Source organism: Drosophila sulfurigaster, chromosome 3 (assembly GCF_023558435.1).
Source record: "Drosophila sulfurigaster albostrigata strain 15112-1811.04 chromosome 3, ASM2355843v2, whole genome shotgun sequence".
NCBI classification, from domain to species: Eukaryota; Metazoa; Arthropoda; class Insecta; order Diptera; family Drosophilidae; genus Drosophila; species Drosophila sulfurigaster.
The window spans coordinates 16,603,681-16,627,982 of record NC_084883.1 but is presented as its reverse complement, the minus strand read 5'-3'; the positions used below and the strand labels follow the sequence as shown (position 1 = coordinate 16,627,982).

Sequence of the window (24,302 nt, the reverse complement as noted above, 5' to 3'; positions counted from 1 at the left end):
ACAAAGGAATATTTCTTGAAAATTGGATTACGTTTTCGCTCAAGGCTTTTGAAATTTTATTTCAGACGTGTGCTCAATACATTATTTATAGATTGTCTTTAAAAGATCCTTTGGCAACACCTATCTTGAGTAAGTTTCTTCTATACAAATCCTCTTTTCAAAGACAAGATACAGCCCACATTTAGTTAAGCGAATTTTACCCTCTTAAATTTCTTCTCCTTCTCTTCCCAAATTTCTTCTTCCTCTCATATACTTCGCATATAAACTACACTCTTCTGTCCACCCATTCTTTTTGCCAACAATTGCGCAATTTCTCATGTTTTCAGCAAAACAATTTTGACATTTAATTGCCCCGAGTTTTGCCCTCCTTCGAGATGAATTCATAGGAATTGCCTCCCTTTATACTTATAATTTGTCTGCTTTTGTGCTAATTTCTGTGATATATTTATGGCATTCTGCGGTTAGGTAATGGCCACCGGGTTTAACTGTTAACTGTTCACTGTTCCCTGTCGCTGTCCCAGTTTTCTGGCCTTGCCCTTTTTGCTCTACGTCGAGGACGTAAGGAACTTGCCTCTCCGCTCCTGACAATGTTGCACACACATTGTTGGCATTGTTTCGCGCATTTGTCAAGAGTCAAAATATTTATTGAGTTCAACTGGTTTGTGGTCAGTTTTTGGCAAACGAATTGGGTCTGTGTCTGGGTCTCTGAATGTCTGACAGGGTCTTAGCCCTACCCACAGATATGCAGATACGGATACGGATGAGACGACGTGTGCCAAAAAAAAATTATGCGAATCGCTCTGATAAATGGTATGAACGTAAAATTTTGTCGCTTTTCGCTGATCTAGATAAATGCATTTGAATTTGCATGTTTTATTAAGAAATTTATTAACACAAACTCGCACACACACACAGACATTTTTATATTTGTATGTTCAGTCCAAGTCCAAGAGCAATTCACAGGCTAAGACGAAGTCCATGTCCAAGGCTCGTTCTGTTTGGTATTTCAACCTTTTCATTGTCTCGCTCGCCTCGTTCGTTATAAATTATGCACTTAAGTTGAGGGTGTTTTCATTATATGGATAAAGTTCGATGCTGACTCCGCTGCTGCTGCTGTTGCTGCAAAGCGCAACGTTTTGGCATTTTTGATACTCTTACTCAAAAGGTGCATCCAAATTTTGAGCTAAGTTGCAAGCCAAGTAAAGGAAATATTTTTTTTCCTAAAAATCTAAATGAAACATCTATTTGCTGATACCTAAATCATTTTGGGATACTTTACCTTGCAATTTAATAGATTACATACTAATTTGAGCAATAAATATTATGTATATTAGTACCACATATGCTTCAATATTCAATATACTTCAATATTCTTTTAATATTAAAAATTAGTCTCACAAGGAAATAAAACCGAATTTCAATCTTTATTATGAAAAATATATCTAATTTTTGATGCACTGAATAATTTTTATATTTCACAATTATTAATAATTTCTAATATATCTAATAATATTAAAAATATTGAATATAATTATTGTTTAAAATAACTTTTGTATAGAAAAATAAATTGCAGTATTGCTCAAATAAATATCAAAACCTATTCAAATAAATTATATTGAAAAAATAATAAATTGTTTGTTTTACAGAAAATAATATTAAAGAATAAAATACATAATTTGTTCTTATATAATCTAATATGTAGAGTACAATAAAAGAAATAAATAAAAATACCATTATTATTTTATTTTTAAAGGCATTAAAGTATAAAGTATATTACATTTTAATGTTTTCTATGATTTTTTAAATTATTCATTATATAGAGTATACTATTTGAATCATTCGCGCGTTATTTCATTTCTACAGTTGTATTTTGCTCTCGTCGTGTGGTTATTTTGTGAACTCTGTCTGTCTGTTCTTCATTTTTCAACGCCTGGGATGGTCCAGGGTCTCATCTGTGTCTCCGTTCATCGTACGTCGTACGTCGTACGTCGTTCGTCGGTCGTCGCCGCCCGCCCGCTGTGCGAGTGACACTGACACTTGAGTAGATGTTTTGCGGTTGATAAAATCAAGAGCAAACAAGGCAAAAGGCACACACACTGTATGGAACTAAAGTTGAAACTGGAATTGGAATTGCTGCCCAGTTCTTTTTACTTGTTTCTCTCTCTGTGTTGGTTTTGTGTGGGGAACTCTCTGACACAGCGAGGTCCTTTCGCCGCCGATTTTTTTACTAATGGTGTGACAAATTTTAAACAAGTAATTTCTGCATGTTGTTTATGAGCATCGCATCGCATCGATCTGTATGGGTGTGTGTGTGTGTGTGTGTGTGTGTGTGTGTGTGTGTGTGCTCTCAACGGGAGAGGAAATACACTTACGTACGCTGTGTATGATGATGCTGCGATTCAACTTTGTTCAACTGAAGTTCATAATAAAATTTATGAGCAATGCCAGAGACTGAGAGAGAGAGAGAGAGAGAAGAAAATATCTGTTGGGGCGTTAATTTCAACAGAAATTTACCTCGCGATGAGTCGATTATTGAACTCTGTTTAAAAATCTATAACAACTCATCAGGTTTACGATAGTTGCCATCGTCTGAGAGATGCTTATCGCTTGACAATATAACGCTTCATTATTGTAAATCATAATTTCTCGTTCAAGCCACAGACGCCACATGCTGTTGGCTCCACTCCACTTGACTCTTCCGTCTGTCTCTCTGTCTGTCTGTCCATCCATCTGTCTGTGGACCACACTCTAAACTATGCTAAGATATTGTTTGAACGGCGCTGGGCTGACAATGAGTGTGTGGGCCAGTTAAGTTTTCTCTTTAGACATTAATGCGGCCATTTACTACATATTATATTATATTATAGCGCCAGGCCGAGGAAATTTAATTCCAAATTTTGTTTTCAGCTAAGAACTAGCTCTGCACACAGCTCTAACCACAGCTTGAGATACACTCACTGTCTTTTGTATCAACAAGATGCCAATCAGCAGTGCTGCTGCTGTTGCTGCTGCTGCTGTGGTTGCTGCAGCTCGTTACCTCCAAAGTTGTTTCATTTTGAGTCTCCAACTCCAACTACGATTCCGATTCGGACTCCGACTCAGATTCAGTTTCAGATTCAGTTTGTGTGGAACGTTTGCGTCGTCGACATTGACGACTTTGTTGATAATTTTGATTTTATTATGTTAATAAAATGTTATGGTTTAAAATGTTCAACTCAGTCAGTCAGTCAGGTTGGTTGCACGTTGCACGTTGCAGCTGTGGTGCCACATGGGTTCTCGCTCTTATGTCGTCTGCGCCTCATAACTCATTAGTGACAATATCTCCACTGTGTGGGTTAACTGATTTCGATAATTTTCATGTTCTCAGTTCTCTTTCTCAGTCTCAGTCTCAGTCTCTTTGTTAATTGGATTAAATATCTGTTCGAACAATTTTGCAGTAGCCTCCAGCATCAACATCAACTTCAAGTTCTCTCTACCAAAGATCTCGAAATATGCACATTGATTTGAATCGCTGCCGAGTTTTCTGATTCCAATTCTTGGCCATTTCAGTTTTGTCAGTTTTCAGTTTTCAGTTTTTGTCCCCTTTCGATTTTTATAGCCATGTTCTCTCGATGGCGCTGTGTTCGCTGTCATGTTAATAGCATTCGTAATATGCGTTTTAATTAGTCTCAACGATTTGTGGGGGGTCTGATCATAAAAATAATCGTGCCTCTGGCTCCGCCTGTTTCTCAGCCGATTAATCAGCTGCATTTCGATTATGCGGCTCAATGGGACGTTTTTCCATCCACGTGATTATCAATCGATTGTGGTTTCGTTTAAATGATGGGCCATTGCTCTTCATAGCAGGGCAACTTCTTAGGAACTAGGTGTTAAGATACCATTTATTAAGCAGACTAGACATAATCATTTACATTGTGTGTTTTGTTAAATATGTGAAGGTTGTAAGTCTTTTTGAAAACTAAATATATTATAGAAGAATTTAACGTAAAAGCATTGAATTTCATTAAAAAATGCACCTAACGCACGCCAAACTAATTTCAGATTTAGTTTTAAATCAAATATTTCAGTCTACAAAACTAAGGCAAATTAAAATAGAACAACTTCTGAGGAACTAGGTGTTAAGATACCATTTATTAAGTGGACTAAACAGAACCATTCACATTGTGTGTTTTGGTAATATAGATTGAGAATTCCTTTTGGTAATATAGTGACTCTCTTTTAAAGAGTAGTTATATTTGGTATACCGATATACTATCACATTAAAAATATATCGTAGAGTACAAAATATGCCAGATTTTAAACCAAAGCTAAGACCTCACTGCCATATATATTTTTTCTTGAATAACTTCTCCAATTTTACTTATCTTAAAGCAATCATATGGAAGGAATCGTATACAATATGTGTTTCGCTTATATAGATTGTAAATTTCTTTACAAAATTGAATATTTTAAAATTTTTATAAATAACTAATGAGAATAAAAAAATGCACCTATAGAATACAAAACTTATTCCACATTTTGTCTCAAATCAAGACTGTCATGCTACAAACTAAATTAGTAATAACTTGCTACTGTTTTTAAAAGCTAAATCAGTTTATAACCGAGCCTAATAATATGAGGTTAAAAGAGCTTAAACTATAAGAACTTACCCAGATTGCGAAATGTGTTGTGGAATTTAATGTTATTTGCTTAACCCACTGATTTGTCTTAAAATCGAAAACCTCCCACTCCAACTTCAAGGTAAGCATCGAAATCGAACTCTGCTCCAAAAAAAAAAAGTGAACAACAACAAAAATCGCAGAAACTTAAACATAATGCAATTACTTAAAACTGTACCATGGCCTGGCCTGGTGCTCAGATCAGAGTAGAGCGAAGGCGAAGGCGCACAGTTAAAGCAGGACACGCCCACTGGGACGGCGGTTACAGCAAAAGGTCGGACTTGGTCTCGGAGTTGTTCTTGTTGTTGTTGTTGTTGGATGCGCCCTGGACTGAAGGAGACTGAAACAAAAATCTCTCTCTTAATGTAGATCATCTCGCGGCGCTGAGACGCTGAGCCGCCGATCGATTGATGCACTGAGTAAAGCTGCGCTATGGCTGAAGGGGAGTGTGGTGGAGGGGAAGGGAAGGGAAGCCATGTGAAATGCATGAATTGCGGCAAAAAGGCCAAAATTAAGTGTATTTTGCTGCAATAAAAACAGCAACAACAAATTGAATGCTTCGCTTTGCACTCGAGCCACAAAAAAAACAACAAAAAAAACAAAAACGAATACAACAAAAAGTGGGTGGAATAATGGGCGGCTATGCGAATTTGCTCAGTGCATGATTATAGCGTAGATTACAAAAACAACATCAACAACAACAACAGCAGCAGCGTACTCCACGTCTGAGACCCAAACTTGGTCAGTCTCTCGCACCTTCCCCCCTTCACTCTTCTCTCCTTATTCTCCTGCAGCGCCTGCGCCTCTTGCAGTCTGCTGTCTTCTGTCTGTGCTGTCTTTGCTCTTTGCTTGTGCTCTGTGCCTGTCCGCCTGGGTCGACTCAATATTCATAGAGGTCGTCGTGTCGCGGTTACATGAGAGATGCTGTCCGAGATCAGTGTGTTGGCCTCACTCTCTGCCCCTTTGGTGGCCACCTCTCACTCATATGCTAAGAGAATTATAACATAACACACTCTGGCGCAGCGAACTCCAAGAATTCCTCAACTCTGTGCTTTATAATTGCTTTGTAACCTTTTCGCTTCACTCGGACAGACACGCATCCCAATGGAAAGTACACTGCACTGATGCAACTGGGTCTTTGCTTTCCAAATTGAATTTTATACGTAAAAGTACTTGATCAAATTTAAATAAATTGAATTTGAATTGAGTGATTGTTATGTTATTGACAAACTCTCATAAAATATTATAAATGTTCATTTACTTAATATACAATTTGTAATTTAAAAATTGTCTGATATTCAAGTATTCTCATGAGACGGAAAATTTGATTTAAAACATTATTGATATTACCTATAATATAATATAATATTAACAATGTGGATTTGCTTATTATAGTATTGGTTAAAATTTTTAAAAATTGTAATGTTACTTGATCCCATTCTAGATTATATTAAATTAGAATACATTACACATTTCAATTTTTTCTTAATATTTTTGTATAATAATATTTATTATTAAAGTTAATCAAGTGCTGTTTTTTCTATTATATAAAATTGAAATTATTGTATTATGTGCTTAAAAAAATAAAATAAAATAGCACAACTTTTTACCTTTTTTTTATTGAATATTGTTTTTATTTTATTGATTTTTTTAGCAAGAGCTTATCCCAACTGTTTATAATAGTTATGCTACAATATCAATGTAAAATTTAATTTTCAAAATAACAATTCAGTTTTTATGCAATCAGATAAAAATTTATTACTTTTACATTATTTTCGGTCACTATAAGTGATTAAATAAGAGTGTCTTAATTTGATTTGATGTCAACAAATTAAAATGAAATCAAATTAAAAATATATAAAAATAAAATTGATATCTAAAAAGAGCATTTCACAACTGCATTTGATTTGTGAACTCAATTGAGATTAAGCACGCTCACGCACGGCGCAAATGTTGTGGCAGTCGACGTTAACGTTAACGTGGCCATCACAATTGGCCAAGTTCCATGTGCCGTCGCACTCTCTTTTGTATGCAATGTAGTACAAATTAATTGCTGCTTTACACGCGTTCGCCAGCGAAATCATTCATCTGCAGCCAACACATGCAAGTACAACACGTTGCACTGCGAGAAATTCACGAGTGTTAAATTGAAAGTGAACAAACGTGGCTGCAACTATGAGACGAAAGAGAATTTCTTGCTGTGTGCTTTACTATTACAATTTGGCCACAGACTGAGGAGACTTTGCGACTTGGAGCAGCAAGCAGCGAGCAGCAACTGCTGTCTGATCAAGACATTATCGATATGTTTTACGTAGTCGCAGTCGCAGTCGAACAGCGAGGGGGCAAAGATGGGAGAAAGGAAAGGTAGACGAAGCTCTCCCAGGAGAGAAATCCAATTAGCTGCGCTTGTGGCGGCGGCGGCAACTGAGCTCTGGGAGACATGCAAAGGACTAGACCAGACCAAAGACCAGAGAGATCCCAAATGGGGGGCTGGACTGATGCTACATGCTACGGCTTAAGCCAAAAGCTTAAAAAATTCAATTGTTGAACTACGCTCTGTAGGCTGGCAGCCGGGGCTGGACCCGGGGCACAGACTCGCAGCCACCAAACAACTGAATAACAACAACAACAACAACAGCAACAAAACTAAGAAAAGAGATTTAATCGTTGCGGCAGCGTCTGAAAGAGCCAAAGCCAAAGGAAAAAGGAAAAACACCGCCACAGAGTCTCTCGACTCGACTTCGCTTGAGCCGAGGCGCAAAATTATAATTGCAAATTTTGTGTGCTACAACACAAACACACACAAGCACACACATAAACATTGCAATAGAGCTAGTGAGAGTGTGGCAAGCGTGATAAGGCAACCACCAAACCAACTGATAGCCAAGAGAACTTGGCTAAGAGTTGTGGCTGAAGAGGGAGCTGAATCAAGAGATGAAGCTGTGGCACGCAGTCCACTTAATTGCACAGCGAACGATGTGACATTAATGCCGACGCTTTGCATTCATTTTGGGGGCATAATGAGGTTCAGCAATGCCACAAGCCAAGAGGTCACCAGCACACACCAAGTTCACGTTTATGCGTGATGTCTTCAGTTGAACTGGGCGGAGGCGATTGGCGAATAAGTCAGTTAACTTGATTTAGGCTTTTCATACCTGATTTTGAAATATAATGAATTTATTTACTACAACACTTTCACCTAGATTTGAAAGTGGTAAACGAACTTATTGTTATGTTTCTTAGAAATAATGAAATATAAGAATTAAATAAACATAATTTGATTCTAAACACCATCAAAACAATATTATTTCATGACTCTTGAACTTATTTCATTAAACATATAAATATAGCTTTTTCTTGCATTGTATTAAATATTTACTAATGTTGTCTTATGAAATTTTCTTTTTTTTTTAAATAATGTGGCATGCAATCAAAAGAAAGCTGATAACTCCTGCAGCTATAAAATATAAAAAGGTTTTTTCCAAATTAGCAAAATCACATAGAAAGGGTTTTACTATTTTTTTAAAACATCGTTTGTTAAGACATCATGATTGACATCTATAAACACGTTTTAAATTAGAAAATATTAGTAAGACTATATTATGAAATATTATGCAATAATATCAACATGAGTTCAATTAAAACGAAGTCATAATAATAAATGTATTTCTCAATAAAATATATTCTGAGCTTTTGATATGTTTAAATGTACATTAAGTGATCTGTTGTGCCATATTATTTGTTTCACTTTATTAAATGATAAAAGGAAGTTTTAGTTTCAGCTGTCCACGTATGATCGTGATATCAGCGCAGCGCATAAACTGCAAATGCGGGTGAACGATCGCAATGAGCATAATAATCGCAACGTTTGCATCTCCTTTTCCAGCTGGACAACACACAAGTACACACAAAGCACAGCACACATTACTCGGGATAAGCTCGACGACATCTATCAAAGTCAAAATAGAGCGCAGAAATCTTTCTGCACATTCCACACTCCGCTTCCCCATCCCTGTCTCACAGTCTCTGGGGCAGCTGGATCAACATGCAAATTGGCTGAAACAGAGCAGTCAACAGGCAGCAAGCAGCATGCAGCCGAGGAGGCAGGCCACAGGCACAGTTTGTTGTGGCTGCATTGTGGCATGTTGCATGTGTTGACTTAAGTGCCACACAATTTACTACACTTTTGGCATGACAAACGCATGGCGAACGCATTGAAGTAGCCAAAACAGTCAAACTGGCTAACAAGAGCAGGCCAAGTACACCAAGTACACACACATCAAGCCAAGACACCGAAGGCCACAACAGCCATGCAACAGCCATGGGAAAAGAGCCAGAAGTTGTTGTTGCTGATGCGTCCATCGCCTGCCGCTCAAACTTGTAAAGAATTGCAGCAATTTTCTTCTTGTTAAGCAAACGTCACAAACAAACCGCCCGCAATTGCTGCATAGGAAAAGGATTGGGAACAGCTTTTGTCCCTGCCTCACTCTGGAGTCTCTTTTGTGGCTGCTGTTGTTGTAGAGAAGACACATTTCGATCACTGTCAAGCTGCCCTCGACGCGGTGTCAATATTTTGTGAATTTACGCAGGCTAGAAACGACGACGCCGAAAGTCAAACTAGCGAAGCTGAAGGCGATAAGATACTCTGCAGAGAGGGACAAATTGAAATAAAATATAAAAAGTAGTATAATTTATATAGAAAATAAAGCCTCGAAAGTTGCTGTCCATAAAATAAAATGTTTTTTTTTTTAACAATTTCTGACTTTATTTCAAATTAAATATTTTTAATGAGCAATGCCATTTTAGTTAACATCAAATATTGAAGAATCAATTACTATTAGTATTATAGTATTAGTATTTTACTATTATTATTATACTATTAGTACTGTTATATTCTTCGTTATCATTGTAAAGAGATCACTCAATTTGCTAATCAATATTGTAAAATAATAATATTCTCAAAATTATTGAATTTATTTTAATTAATTTTAATCGGTCCTTGACGAGAACGTCAGCAGACATTTCTTTACTGTCCATTTCAATATTATAAATTCAAAAATATTCAAATGTTGAAATTTTAGATTTTCTTCTTTATTCAACTCGGGAACATAAAATCCTCGATACTTTACTTATCCTCGTATGAAATATATCTTAACAGTATTTAATTCTACTTATGTTATAGTAATGTTAATTTTACAATATATCTAACCTTGTCATACTATTTCACTATCCATATTATTATGGTACCATTATATATATATATTAATATGTATATGTGTGGCTAGTGATATTATGTATGTATTATGGGAGAGCTGGATACAATATCGACTTAAATAGTTTATAAATTTAAATAAATAGTCAAATTCTCACATTTTTCAGTTTAAAATTTAAATATGACAATAAATTGTAATGGATTTTCCTTTGGTTCAACAATTGAACTCTCAATCGTTCCATTTAATTCTTCCGATTGAGAAAACCTTACTCTGGCTTACGTTCTGTAAGTACAGGGTATTAGAAGCTAGAGAAACATGTGACTGTCGCCTACCGCCTGCTTGACATTTGTTCTTTATGGGCAGCACTCGGTTTGCAGTCCGTTGGGCAAGGAGACATTCGCTGTGGTTTGTTTTTGTTTTATTCTTTGTATTTTGCGTGTCTCAAATTTGCATATAATAAGCCGCATCAATAGCGAAACACGTTTCCACTGAGATTTTTCTCGTTCTCGGGACAGCCGTCGGGCCATATAAAGCCAGAGAGCGTGTGAGTGCAGAGAGAAAGAGTTAGAGTTGAAGTTAGAGAGAAAGAGAAGAAGAGACAGGAGAGAGTCTGCTGTCACCTGTCAATCCGTAGAGTCAGAGACAGACTTAAATTCCAGCGATATGTCTCATTTTCATTTGATTTGGCTTTTGGCTGGCAGCTTAACGTAAAAGTCAAGACCAATGCCAAAAACCATTTGGGGCCCCGAAAACGCATCGCAAGCGATGTTTTGGCATAATTGAGGGAGATGAAGGTGGATAGAAGAGAGATGGGGAGAGAGAGAGAGAGGAGACCGCACGTTGACCCAATTCATAATCATGCTTAAACGCCGTCTCTGAACTTTCAACTTGCTCTTGGGGCATGTGGCATGCCGCATAATGCAGATAATCATGTTAATAACAATGGTAATGATGATTAGGCCTCGCTCTCTGGACCTCAAAATGTTGCGAATGCGCATGCGAATACTCAACTTGATGCTGAGACCGATGCTGTGGCTAAAGCTGTGGCTGTTGCTGATGCTGATGCTGATGATGGTAGCCTTTCACCGCCACATGAACCTGCCGTTCCTCTTGTTGTTGTTGTTGTTGTCCTCGTGTGTCCGCTCCGCGCTCAGAGCAAACATAATTTTCACAATCAGCCGAAATCTCGCTCGCTCATTCGTTCGATTCGTTCGCTCGCTCACTCGCTAGCCAAATCTTTTTGCCTTCGACTTCTTTTGACTTAAGATCTGACTTTGACTCTTCTGACTCTTCTTTTTACCCACTGTTGTTGTTCTTATTGTTGTTGTTGTTGGCGCTTTCACATGACTCATAACAAGCCAAAAGCATTTTGTAAGCAACGCTTAAAATGCAAAAGCAAAGCAGAAGCAGCTTCAACACCAACAAGAGTAACAACAACAACAACAAATACATATCGAAATCGCGTTCGCCAAATAAAAAGAATGTTCTTAATATACAATACGAATGGTAAATGCACTCACTGTTGTTTAAATAAAGAACTTTAAATTCACATTCACTCTTTGAATTCACTCATCAAATGTATTCATTTCCTGCTTTCAATTAATAAGCTCCTCGATTTATAAATACTTGATTTATATATGAGAAATTGCTTTAAAATACATTTTGAATGGGTTATAAAATGAAATATTTAACAAGCATTTAATTGAATGAGTTCAGTTTGCAAATTTTAATAATATACAAATGTGTTTCTTAACAATTATTTTAATTACGAAAATTTGTATATTAATGTTTAATAACATTGCGAAAATGCGTGTATAAATATTTGGAAGTACTTATTTTGCGTATTAAATATATATTGAAATATATATTGTGCATATTATGAGTTTTAGTATTCTTTATGTTATATTAAGCGTATTGTGTGTGTTATTCCTTATAAATATATTCATTTTTAAGATACTGCATTCAATTACTGATTTTAAAATATTTTTTGTTTATTAAATTTCTCATTTTTTAAATACTGCATTCAATTACAGATTTCCAAAATATTTTATAATTTATTTATTCTTCATGTTTAATATTCTGCATTAAATTACTGTTTTTTAAATATTTTCCTTTTAGTCTATTCTTCATTTGTTAGATGCTGCTTTTGATTACCGATTTTTTAAATATTTTCTTTTTATAATATACTTAACAATACTAACATAATTTAGCTATGCAAAAATACTTTTAGTCATTTCGTTTAACTTTGTAAACGTTGCAAATGCAAACAACTGTTGCAAATACCCTGCACAATGCTGCCAGAGCAACGAATCACAACAAAAAAAGGAGAAAAATTCTGAATAATTCGTGATCTACAGGCGCAAAAAGAGGGTCACGTTGTTGGCTGCTGTTGCTGGTTGCTTGGGTAGGAAGATGTGGACGCTGACGATGACGATGCGCTGTTGCTGTTGTTGTTGCTGTTGGCCCTGGCCAAAAAGAGAGCCCAAGCCACGTATGAGAAGAGTCTCAGCATTTGATGTCCAGTGGGAGCACAGTGCCCGGTCCGTCTGTCCAAGCGCACGCTGCACTGCAAACACGATTTCAAAATATTTCGCATAAATAAGTTAGTGTAACACACGAGACCTGAGACCAAAAAAAAAAAAAAAAAAGCCAAAAGCAGACCCCAGCCCAAAGCAAAGAGCGAAGCGTTGATCACACGTTCACATTATTTGATGATCGCACGATATGAAAAAAAGCTAAAGGAGCGAGAAAAAGAAACTGTTAAGGAAAGCAAAAAGCTGTTTGCCCAATATTTCCATACACCCCATAGCCCAACGTGGCCATGATCGTGATAATCCATTATTAATGCCAATCAGCATATAAAAACAACAACAGCAACAGCATCGACAACAACAGCAACAACTTTGAACAGTAGCTTCCCATAGAGATTATGATCGTGGCGCCCATTTCCTGTGGCACAAACACAACGAACCACCGAAAGAATCACCAAACCAGCGAACCACTGAACCACCCATCCACCCAGCAACCGCTCTCTACATTGACATGAGCAATTCGTAAGTTTGTCGCCTGCTGCAACGATGACAAAATTTGCATGCAACCCACTTGCAAGCTCACCTGGTGGTCTGCTACATTGCGGTTGTTGTCATTATGGGGTTGCAGTTGCAGTTGCAGCAAACGCTGTGGCAAATGCTGTGGCTATGGCTGTGGAAGTTGCAGTTGCAGGACCTCCCACATGCACGACGATTGTTTTGTTGCGGTTTACACTGCTACCGTTTGCCACAACTTGCCACAATTGCCTCGGCAGTTGCCAGTTGCCAGTTGCTTCATCATCATCTCTGCACTGAAAAAAAATTGTAATAATCCATATATTGGTCGTTAACAAAGAATTTTGATTAAAAAATGCGTCAGGAACATAAAAATCGTAATGTTAGTAAACACATCTTCATTTCAAGAACATTTGATTTAAGACCCAAGTTTTTATTATTAAAATCAAAAATCTTATTATGAGATCAAAAATGTAAGACCTAATTTCTTATTATATGATTAAAAACGAATTTACATAATATTTTGTTTTTACTTTCTAATATTTGTTTATTATTCTATTTTATTATTTAGTTAACACATTCATTCATTTATTCAGTTGAATGTTATGTTATTCACATTCTACTTACGAAATATTCATCAACGATTCGACCAGTATTTAAATCTCGCTTTTAAACTTTGCGCTTAAGCTTAATAAAAACTTTATAGGAATTTCAATGAATGGACATAATTTTGTTAGCTAAATGTGGTGATTATTGAGAATTTCGCATTTGTCACACTAATGTTCTTAATTTTAAGAATTTGTTTTTAAAGTGTTTTTAATAAAAGTACGCAATTTTAGAGACTAATGTTCTTGATTTTAGAGACTAGTCTTTTTTACAGTGTGCCTAAAACTTGCACTGAGTCTGTAGCACGTCCTCTGACTGCACTTTTGGTCTCATAATTGTACGAAATTTAGTTCGCATGCCCTTGCGGTCGGCTTTGGCAACAACTCTCGAGGCAAGGTGGCAAGGCAGGGAGGCAGCCAGCCTTTTGTTTTCCTCCTCTCGTTGCCTTAACGGGCAGAACAATAAATGTTTTCGTTTCGTTTCGGTTTCGGCGGTTGCTACTGCTACGTTTTGGGGCATTCAAATGTGGCAGCAACTTTCGCGAAATGAAAACTTCAATTTTTTATCGAGTGCATTGCTCATAATTACAAAAGTCCCCCCAAAAAAAGCAGCACAGTAGTTGCCACAGTCTGCACAGCACGTTGTTGCTTGTTGTTGTTGTTGTTGTTGTTGGTTTGCCAGACTCTTGCTTTGGGCCAGGTTAACTCTCCTGCACTCGATATTCAATTTTGCATTTTACAACAAATGCGTGCCTTACCATATTTAGTTGGCGTGCAAAAATAAGCCAGCAACCGAGGCAAAGGAGGGGACAAGTTGCTGCTGCTGCAACTCGTGCATTGTGCTTATCATTTACATAGCTTAGCATTTTGATGACCCAACCATTTGTGTTACAGTGTGGCACATAGAGCGCTGCTCTGCTCTGTGGCTAGCTGCAACATCAACAGCGGCAGCAAAAAAATTAATTTCAAATTAAATTTATGGCGCCGCAACGTCAGAAAAGGAAAGCGTCGCCTTCTGCCTTCAGTCTTCCATGTGAACTGTTGGCCACCGCAACGACAACAGCAACAATAACAGCAACACCAACAGCAACAGCAGCCTGGCTGTGATTTATAACTGTTTGGCCCAAAAGCTAACCCCCTCGTAAAAGTTCAGCGCAGAGAGTGAAGAAGCTGCTGATGCTGTTGCAACTGCCACGCATTTGTGACCACTCATCAACTGGCGGCAGCTATAAATGTCCAGTGAAACCATCAACCATCAGCCACCACAGAAAGATGCATACTCAGAGCGAGTGAGATGGAGAGAGAGAGAGAGAGAGAGAGACCTTTGTATTATGGTCACTTTGTTGCCGTTGCTCTTAATCGTTTTGGAATTGCTTTATTAATAGAACAATTGTCGGAATTAAAGGCCACACCACAACGACAACGACAGCGACAACAACAGAGCATCACTATTTTCCTGCACGTTTTTTTTCCGTCTTTTCCTTTTATTTTAATTTCATTTTTGCCGTTGTCATAAATGCCCCAAACGTTGGGCCAATGACATTGACACAGTGCAACGCCATGCCACGATGGGTCGATTGATTGACAAAGAATGCAATAAAAAGTTGTATTAAAGGGAGTATAAATAAATGAATAAAAAATAAAAATATAAAACAATATATATATTTATCAAGATGAAAGTAATCTTAAGTGAATTAAATAAATAATTAGATTAAAGTAGACTAAATAAATACAAAATTAAAATATTAAGCAAAATGAATGTTACCTTAAGTGAATAAAATATATATATATTTGAATACCAATCACAAAAATAAATATATTGGTTTCAGAAAATGATATGATGTGTGAACATAAATAAAAATTTCCCTTAATTAAATTTACTGAATTTATTAGATATTGTTGCAGTTAAATTCTTCAAATTATAACATTTGTATATTTTAAGGAAATGATTTCATATCCTAACCTGAGTTTTTCTTCAAAAATATTCTGATTCTATTTGTTATTATTCCAGTTAAATTTTTAAATATATAATTATTTCCTAGTTTAAAATATATTGCTTGAATTAAAACGAATATTGAATAAATTTCGTTTTTTTAATTTGTAATTTCTTGGATCAAAATATTGAGTTTGAAAAGCAACTTTTGAATGTGATTATTTAGTTACCAATTCAAAAATATATTTTATATCTTATTTATTTCTGTATTATATTTTATTTTATTATTTTTTATTAAATTACAAAAATGTATTAAAGTAAGTTTATACTTTATTAAAAACATATCTGCCTTTGAGATTATTCGCTTTTTATTGCATATAAATAGTTTATTATTTTTAAGTCATATTCGTGTAAGGATTCCAGGGTATCGAAGCTGCTGTTGTTGCCGCTGTAGATATGCTCAACTGACATGTTTAATGCTCTCAAAGCTCTCGAGCTTGCAACTCAGCATGACACTTGATGCCTGATGCTTTAAGTGAATAATTGCCACACAAAAAAGAAGCAAGAAGCAAGATGCAAGAGGCAAGAGAAACAATGCTAAGTTACACACATGGGGGCAAAACAAATGATGGCCAGCAATGATGACCAGCCGTTAAAGGCCAGGCAACAAACCAGGCCAGATTCAGGCCCAGATATGAGGCAGCAATTAGACCGAAAGGGCTGGGGGAAAGAGGAGAAGAGATGACAAGAGAAGAGAGGAGAAGAGATGGAGTGAAGTGCGTGGCGGTGAGCTTGCAACATATTTAACACTCCCTTTTAATATCGCGAACTAGAAAAACGCAGTCGACGCATTGTCGCCGCTGCTGCATTTTGTTGGTTGGTGGTCATTTGCCTCGGGGTGACGATGTTGCAACATGCCTGTTTACCAGTTTGCTTGCCTGCCGCATGCCGCATGCTGCCGCTTAAGTGATTTGTTCAGCTTTCCCAAGGGAGAGCAGCAGGAGAAACGGCGACTTCATTAATATGTATGCTGGCCACCGTCCAGCTGTCTGCTTCTGTCGCAATGTAGCAATGTGGGCTCTGACTGCGTTTTGCGAAGTGCAAACTGTTTAATTGCGGAATAATTGTTTTGCACACATAACCTCGCACCGTTGCAAATGGACCTGGCCAACGTGCCATAAAAAGCATATTAAGTGCGAATTAATGACCACAAAAGGCTTTGGTAAGCCAGGCCACCGCTCACTTCTGACCAGGCCCGAACTGCAGCTCAAACTGAAGCTGAAGTTGTGGTAAAAAAAGCGGAGCACACTCACACACACACACACTGAGATTTGCTTGTGATTTCCTTCTGTAACTCACTCCAACTGGTCGATTAAGTCCCCCTCTCTCTGCCAAGACCATTCGCCACTTAAGTACAGTCATTTAATTAGTCTTTAGTTTTAATGTATTTGTATTACAATTTATTAGCACTTACGGCTACTCAACAGAACCCAGATCACGGCATAATATCATGGCCAAGTGCCATTACCAGTCTCATCCACAAAGGCCAGCATGGCGACAAATATATGCAAGCTATTCGAGATGTTAATTTCTTCGGCAGAAACTAAGCTTCTTAAGAGTCCAACTTAAACCCAACTTAGAGACAATCTTTCACTTTGTATGATATTTTAGATTGTTGCAAATTTTGAGATTAATACTCAAGGTATTACAGTATAGCAGCAGGAAAAATACGGAAGAAAAGTTAAGAAATTATAGATAAATTTAGTAAATAAAATAATAGAAATTAAAAACAGTATAAATATTTAGTACAGAGAACTATATATTATTAAAACGAACAAGTAGGAAAGCTACAGTCGAGTGTGAACAAAACAATTAAGATCCATAGAAAATTGGCGTTTTCCCCATATAAAAGTATTTCTTTAAAATCTAAAAATATATGCCAAATTTAGAAAATTAAGACATGAAATGGAACACTTATAAGTGTATTACATTAACTTCGATTTAAACTAAGGCCTTTCATAGTAAATGTGTTATTAATACCTTCAATATTATATATTTTGCAGATAGAATAATATTAATTTTTTAAAAAGAATATATATTTAGTAAGTAAAATAATATAATTTAATGATTAGATTTCAACGCTTTGTCGCATATTAAACATTTTCAATATAATGAAAGAAAAAATATTTTAATATAATTAATTATAATTATAATTAATAACATCATATAAATTCAATATTTAATTAGTGAACTAAAAAATATAATTTATACAAAGAAATAATAATGAATTAATGAACGCAATAATGAATAATCAATACACTAATTTTTTCCATTTATTTTTATTTCAATTTAAACTAAGACACATACCAAATGTATTACAAATACAGAGTAAAATAAATACTTTACTTTAAATGCAAAAAATACTACTTACAAAGAAAATATAAATATTTCAATAATTCGTTAAGTTCCATTTGTTTTCACTTAGTTTCAAGCTATGACACTTTATAGCAAAAGTATTAATCAAAGTTAAATTTAGTTTCATTATTTCAAGTTAACAACATCCATTTTGTGTGGCAGTATCAATTTGGAAATCGCTTCGCAGTCTCGAAAACTAGTTTACTTGAAACCGTTTCAAAAAATTCAAAGCTCTACTTTAGACTAATCTATCTTTTATCAGCAATTTTCAGGTGTTCGAGCGTATAGCATCCGTTATGTTTCGGACACTGACATAATTATCTCTATGAAAACAATCGGTAAGTGCCATAAACATTTGTTAATCTATGCTCAAAACTACCATGGACTACTATAATATACACGTATGTTATATACTTAAGATGAGTGTGTTGTTTTGTTTTGTTTTTTTGTTGGGTTTTTGTTTCAATTGAGAGAGAGACAAGATCTCTGGGCAAAGTTATCGAGCAGGTTTGTCCATTTGCGGCATGCATATTTATTAAATCGTGTTGTGTTCCGAAATCCCAATAGGGTTGTTGTATGGCATTTCTTTAAACGATATCAATTCAAATCGTTGGCTTATTGACTCGTAACAGCTTTTTCTCGAGCGATTCAAAGGCGAGCTTGTTATTTTTTCTATAACAAATTCTTGCATTAATTTCAAATCAATTTTCTTCACAGCTAAAGGCTCTTGCTTATCTCTCCTACAGATAGAGTGAGACAGAGCGAGACAGCGAGAGCGAGAGAGGAAAACCGAAACAAAAAAAAAGACAACAGAAAACTGCTCCGAAACGAACAAATTTTCGTGGAGCGCGTTGGCTAAACAAAAGAACTTCATTGTTTCATCGCGACTGTAAAAGAGATTTATGCGTCCAAGTGAAATCATTTATCATGCTTAATTAAAATTGAAATGTTTAGCTGGATGACTTCTTCTCCATCTCCATCTCCATTTCCATCTCCGCTCCGTTGTCTTCTTCGGCTTGTGTTCGGCTCCCAATGGGGGGAGCCAAGCCTTCCTAATGCCTAACATTTTCCTTCTACACCTTTTCGTATTATTTGTTGACACATTGTTACACAAAATGCATTTAACCGGTTTTTACCTCCTATTATTTATTATTGCTTTCCGATCTTCCTCTCCCTTTCGCTCTGCTCCTCAACTGATTTCATTGTTTCCTTATACCTTTAAAAATATATCTTGTATATTTAGCGGTGCGTTTCCAATGCAAAGCGGCCGTTTATCTTTTAATTGTAACAGTCTGTGGCTGTCATAAATCGTTTGACAATACTCTTGAATATATTAACATTATCTCTCATGATATCTGCTGAGATTAGCATCATAAAAGGATCGGCAATGTTGCATCTCTTAGTTAGTTCGTTCTCCCCCTCTTTCCTTTTATATCACAGTAGCATTGATGGCATTGTTCTATTCAATTCCAGACAATTTAGAACTAGTTCTCACCTAGTAACTATTTCAATAGCAAACTCATTAGTTCAATAGTGAAAAAACTCAAACAATTACATCACTTTTAACGCTATAATTTTTCGTATTTTTAATGTGAATCCTCATCACTTAACACCTGTTTTCATGGAATTCGAAGCAGCGAAGCAAAAATTACTCAATTACTCATTAAATCAATCAGCGAAAAAATATCTATTCATTTACAATGTAGATCGATTGTGGCAATTCAATAGAAATTTGTCTTGACATTAGGCTATAGTTAAGCAATTACACATTGAACCCATTTCCATTTTAATAAACCACCAGACTGATTGAAAACGATTGTAACTATAATATTTGCACATTATTTACACAATACCCCGTCGATGGGAAAGCAATCAAAATGGGTTGTTAGAACTTTATAGAAAGATATAAAAAAACTATATTTAAATATTGAACTGTTTTTCTATTATTAATTTATTTTATGAATTTTATTATCTACTTTATTAACCAACTCTTCTGTAATAACTGCTGCTGTGTTTTAAGAGCCTTTTAAGGAGTAGGTAACTGGCAGTCGACAAACATTAGACTATTTCAATATCTATTGTTGTTATTAGCTATTGTTTGGTTGCTGTCTGTTGTTGTACAAGGTGTGTTACTGTCAAGCTTCAGTTATTACGAGTACACACACACACACATACTAACACTAACACTTACGTATATGGAGGGGCGACTCTCCAAGTTGGCAAGTTAAAGTTCAATGATGTCATTACGACTAATTCACACCTATGTTTGAATTCTGAGTATGTTCAATCGCAAATACGTTTCGTTTCGTTTCGTTTCGTTTACTTTTTTTTTTGCGCGCGCGATCGAAATCTAAATAAATTTAGCATTTATTAATTTATATGTATGTATACTTTACTGACTTATGTCTGTTTAAACTGTGCGCCCATCCCGTGGTGTTTAATAACTTTATTTGTCAAAACGAAATTGCTGCTGCCTTTCCGTTTATACTTCATATTTTTTTGCGAACGTTGAACGCCGCCTAACGAGGCGCAGAATGTCGACCACCCGTTGCGATAAAGAATTTCAGTTAATTGATTGCATATAGCCAAGTTTATATATTTATTAATGCTTATTGGTAGCTGGTTTTAACAAACGCCAATCAGTTTTTTGTGACTGCTAAATAAAATATGAGTTCTACGCAAGTTTGTTGCCTAAGTCTTTTGTTTTTTCTCGCGACGCCGTCAAAATGTCAACGAATTCTTTGGATTAACTTATGCTAAATCAGTTCAAAACCGATTGTAACAACTACAATTGTTATGGGGAAGGGACATGGAGCCAAAGGTTTAGTTGTTGTCTTTGGAAATTAGCACCCGAAAAAAAGTTAATTTAAATCAATGAGCAATGTCTTGTTGGCCGCCGCTCAACTCGTGCGTTGCTGAAACAAATGCCAATATGTGTGACCCCCGCCACTTCCTTTCATCTTGTCTTTGCCTCCATCCCTTTCTTTAGCTTGTTTGTTGGGCTCCAAAAAGTGTTAAGTATGCCTTTTGGGATGTTTGGTTGGTCTCTGCGCGCTCAACGGGTTGTTGTTCGGCCTGTTTGCTTAGGCAATCAGTTGTTGATAATTTTTGTTGTTAGTGTCAATTGTTGTGTGTTGTGCGCTATGTGTTGTGTGTGTTGTATTGTCTGCTCCGTTGTGTTGTGTGTGATCATTTAGACAATTCATCGATAAAAGCGCGCAACAAGCGTATCGAATGTGCTCAGAGACTTACTTAAATGGCTTCCATTTGCTTTTCCCCCGCCTCGCCACTCCACATTGTTTTCCTTTGGGGCTTGTCGGCTCTTGCGATTGCATTTTAATTATGTCGAATTGGTAACCTGGCATTTGTTGATCGTTTCATTTAGCATTTGGGTGAAAAGCTTTTTAGTCTCTCGAATCGCAATTTTTGTTCGTTTCTTGTAGGCTGTGTGGTCCTCTTCGGTTCGTATGTGAATTATTTCCCATGATCCATCCATCATCATTGATGCCATTCGCGGCGACCTCAAGTCAGCATTCAATCATTATTCAGCTCTTTTACACCACCCACAATATAACACAAGCTATCTGCACTAACAACACCAACAACAACAACAAGTCCGAGCAATGTAAGGCCAATCAAGACAACTTGGTCAATGGCTATAATTGCCTGGCATGGCCTGCTCGCTGTCTGTCTCCGTGTCCGTCTTCGTGTCTCAGTGTCTCTGTCTCTGGTATAAATGCCTTGACTGGAATTTTCGTTTTCATTTGTGCAACAAACAATAAAAACGTGATTAAAGATGCTATGCAAAGTGCTATATCAATTGAATAGGTCGCTTATTAATATAGCAAGAGGTATATCGATTGCCAGACTGTTTTTGCAACACCTAAGAACTGAAATGTAAGATACAAGTTTGCATCGTAACAACTATAATATTAAAAACAAGTAATATTTTTATGAAGAAGATCATGTTTTCTTGTTATATTGTTCTTCTTCTATAAGTATTATTTATACTGTTGTAATGTCTGATAAGGTAATGTTTATTTTAATTGATTTTAATTGACTAATTTATTTTCAAAATTTCATATTTCTGAAGAGACTTTATATGTTTTCATACTATTAATATTATCTTTATTTTTAGTATAGTTTATAGATATAGTATTCCTTTTTACAAATATATTCCAGAGATTTTATATGTTTTCAATAATATTTATTATGATATCTTTTCCTTTTTTTAAATAAAATTTCAATTGCATTATTCTTCATAATTAAAGAGTTCATTTTTTTTCAATAGTATTTCTAAAAATATAATATATATAATATAATCAACATTATTTTAATATTCATTATAATATAATTTATTTGTAATATAATTTTATGTGATTTTTGTTAACAATTATACTGCAAAGATTTCAAATATCTTTAATAAAATGTAGAATCATTTTACAATTCAATTTACCCACTTCTAGTCTTGTTCAAACTAGCACAACAATTGATTGCTGATCGGGTGAAGCGTATTGTTAGTTCGATCAGCTTTCTATATTATAAGGCATGTCATTGAGTTTGAAACACAAAACGTTGCCTTGCGAATCGTTTGCGTTACTGTTGTCTTAATGTGGGAAATAAGTCGAGCTGTGGCCTCTACACGCCCTGTGCCCCAAAAATCGAATGCTCACACTCACATTTGTACTCGTATTCATACGAGTACTCGTATTAGCACTCATACTCGTATTCGTAGTGGTACTCTGGGGGCGTACTCGTATTCAGATTTAGATACACTCGACTATTAAAATCGATGTAAGCGAAGTGCGCTCTGTGCATATAATTACAATAATCAAATGTTAAATATTTCTACATGCATTTTTATGCTTCATTTCCTGTGCACAAAACCAAAGCCAAAGCACAAAGCCCTCTGGGTTATGGTCAGTGGGCTGCGGTCTGTCGATGGTCAATGGGAATCAATGGGGATAGCTCTTGCTTGCATATTAATTTGATTTCGGGGCGGCAAAGTGCATGGCGGCCATACGAAATGTGCATTTAATTGACAGGCAAAAAGAACTTTGCATTAGCATAAACAGACAGCGTTTTTATTTATTTTCATTTTATTTCATTTGATTCAAAAACAATATTTTCATTAACAACAAGTCGCCTCTACTTTTTACAGTTACATCAGCCCATAGTTTGCTTCTTCTTTTTGTAATGCCGCCCAAAAAAAGACGACGAAAAAAAAGCTTTCTTCTGACACATGTCGAACCTTTTGGGACCTGTTCGATTGCTCGATTAGTTGGGGTCTTTGTGGGGTTCTTTTTAGGCTTTGGCTGCGATCGGTTGGTCGGTGAGTTCAATAACATGATGACTGACTTGCATTGACCGCAGGAACACGAACAAGTTTTGCATAATAACCAAGAACCAAAAGGCCATAAATGATACGTCTTAAAGTTTTGCAAGACAACGACTCAATTATGGAACTGTCAGTTAAAAGTTGTTTTGTGAAACGCAATCGAGCAATCGATAAATCGATGACAAGAAATTCGACATCAACATCGATGGCATGTCAAATGCGATCAACGAAAAGAGCATAACAATAACGTGACTTTATGAAGTGGTAATGAAGCTATTAGGTTATTGGTAACGTCTTGCGCTTCGTCTTCAGCTTGGGCTTGGCTTTGGCCCACAATTTTCAATATTTACGACAGGAAATTGCGCCTTGCATTGAAAGCACACTCAGCATTTAATGTTCATCAAACTCAAGTCTAGAGTCTCGAGTCGACCATTTTGTATTTTTTCCTATCAAATTTTGTTTTGATACGTTTTATGGCTTTTGAATTAAGTTACGAGCCATTGGTAAGTGATAGATTTATGCGAGTGCGTGTTAAACTCAACCTGACTATGCCATTTGATAAAGTTCCAGTAGACACAAAAAAAATACCTTAGAAAGCTGACAAAAGTTGTAAAAGTCTTAAGTTTATTCCGTTTTGCTACGAGGCGGAAATTATGTTTTTATGCTCCTCAATTTATTTATTTATTTTTAAAGCTTGGAGAGAGTTCTACGGAAGGTAGATCTCTACCGCACTCATAAAAGTTAACAAATTTATTTATTTTTTTGACAGACGGAAACACATTTCTATTTATTGTCCGATTTGAACATATTTTTAGTTTATTACATATTTAATTCTTTATTTACTATGGACTTTAATAACAGACAAAGATTTACATTTTTAAAAAGAAATAAATTTCATCGGGAGAAAAAAGGAATCTTTCGAATGTGGCATTTGGTATATTTTATTTATTCTTCGGTATCTCTAGAGAATAATATTGCACTGTTTAGTAGCTTTTTTTACCTGCTTTTCATTACTATAGTATATCGATGTATTAAATAAAAATCAATTGGTATATTTTTTGGTATACCATAGGAATAATACTGCACTGTCTAGTAG

General features: G+C 35.8%; 1 protein-coding gene across 2 annotated transcripts in view; it reads left to right on the top strand.

The window, feature by feature from the left end:
* The window catches only part of LOC133845300 (uncharacterized), a 168,890-nt gene that overhangs the window by 84,669 nt on the left and 59,919 nt on the right, over positions 1 to 24,302 (top strand). The window lies entirely within an intron of this gene.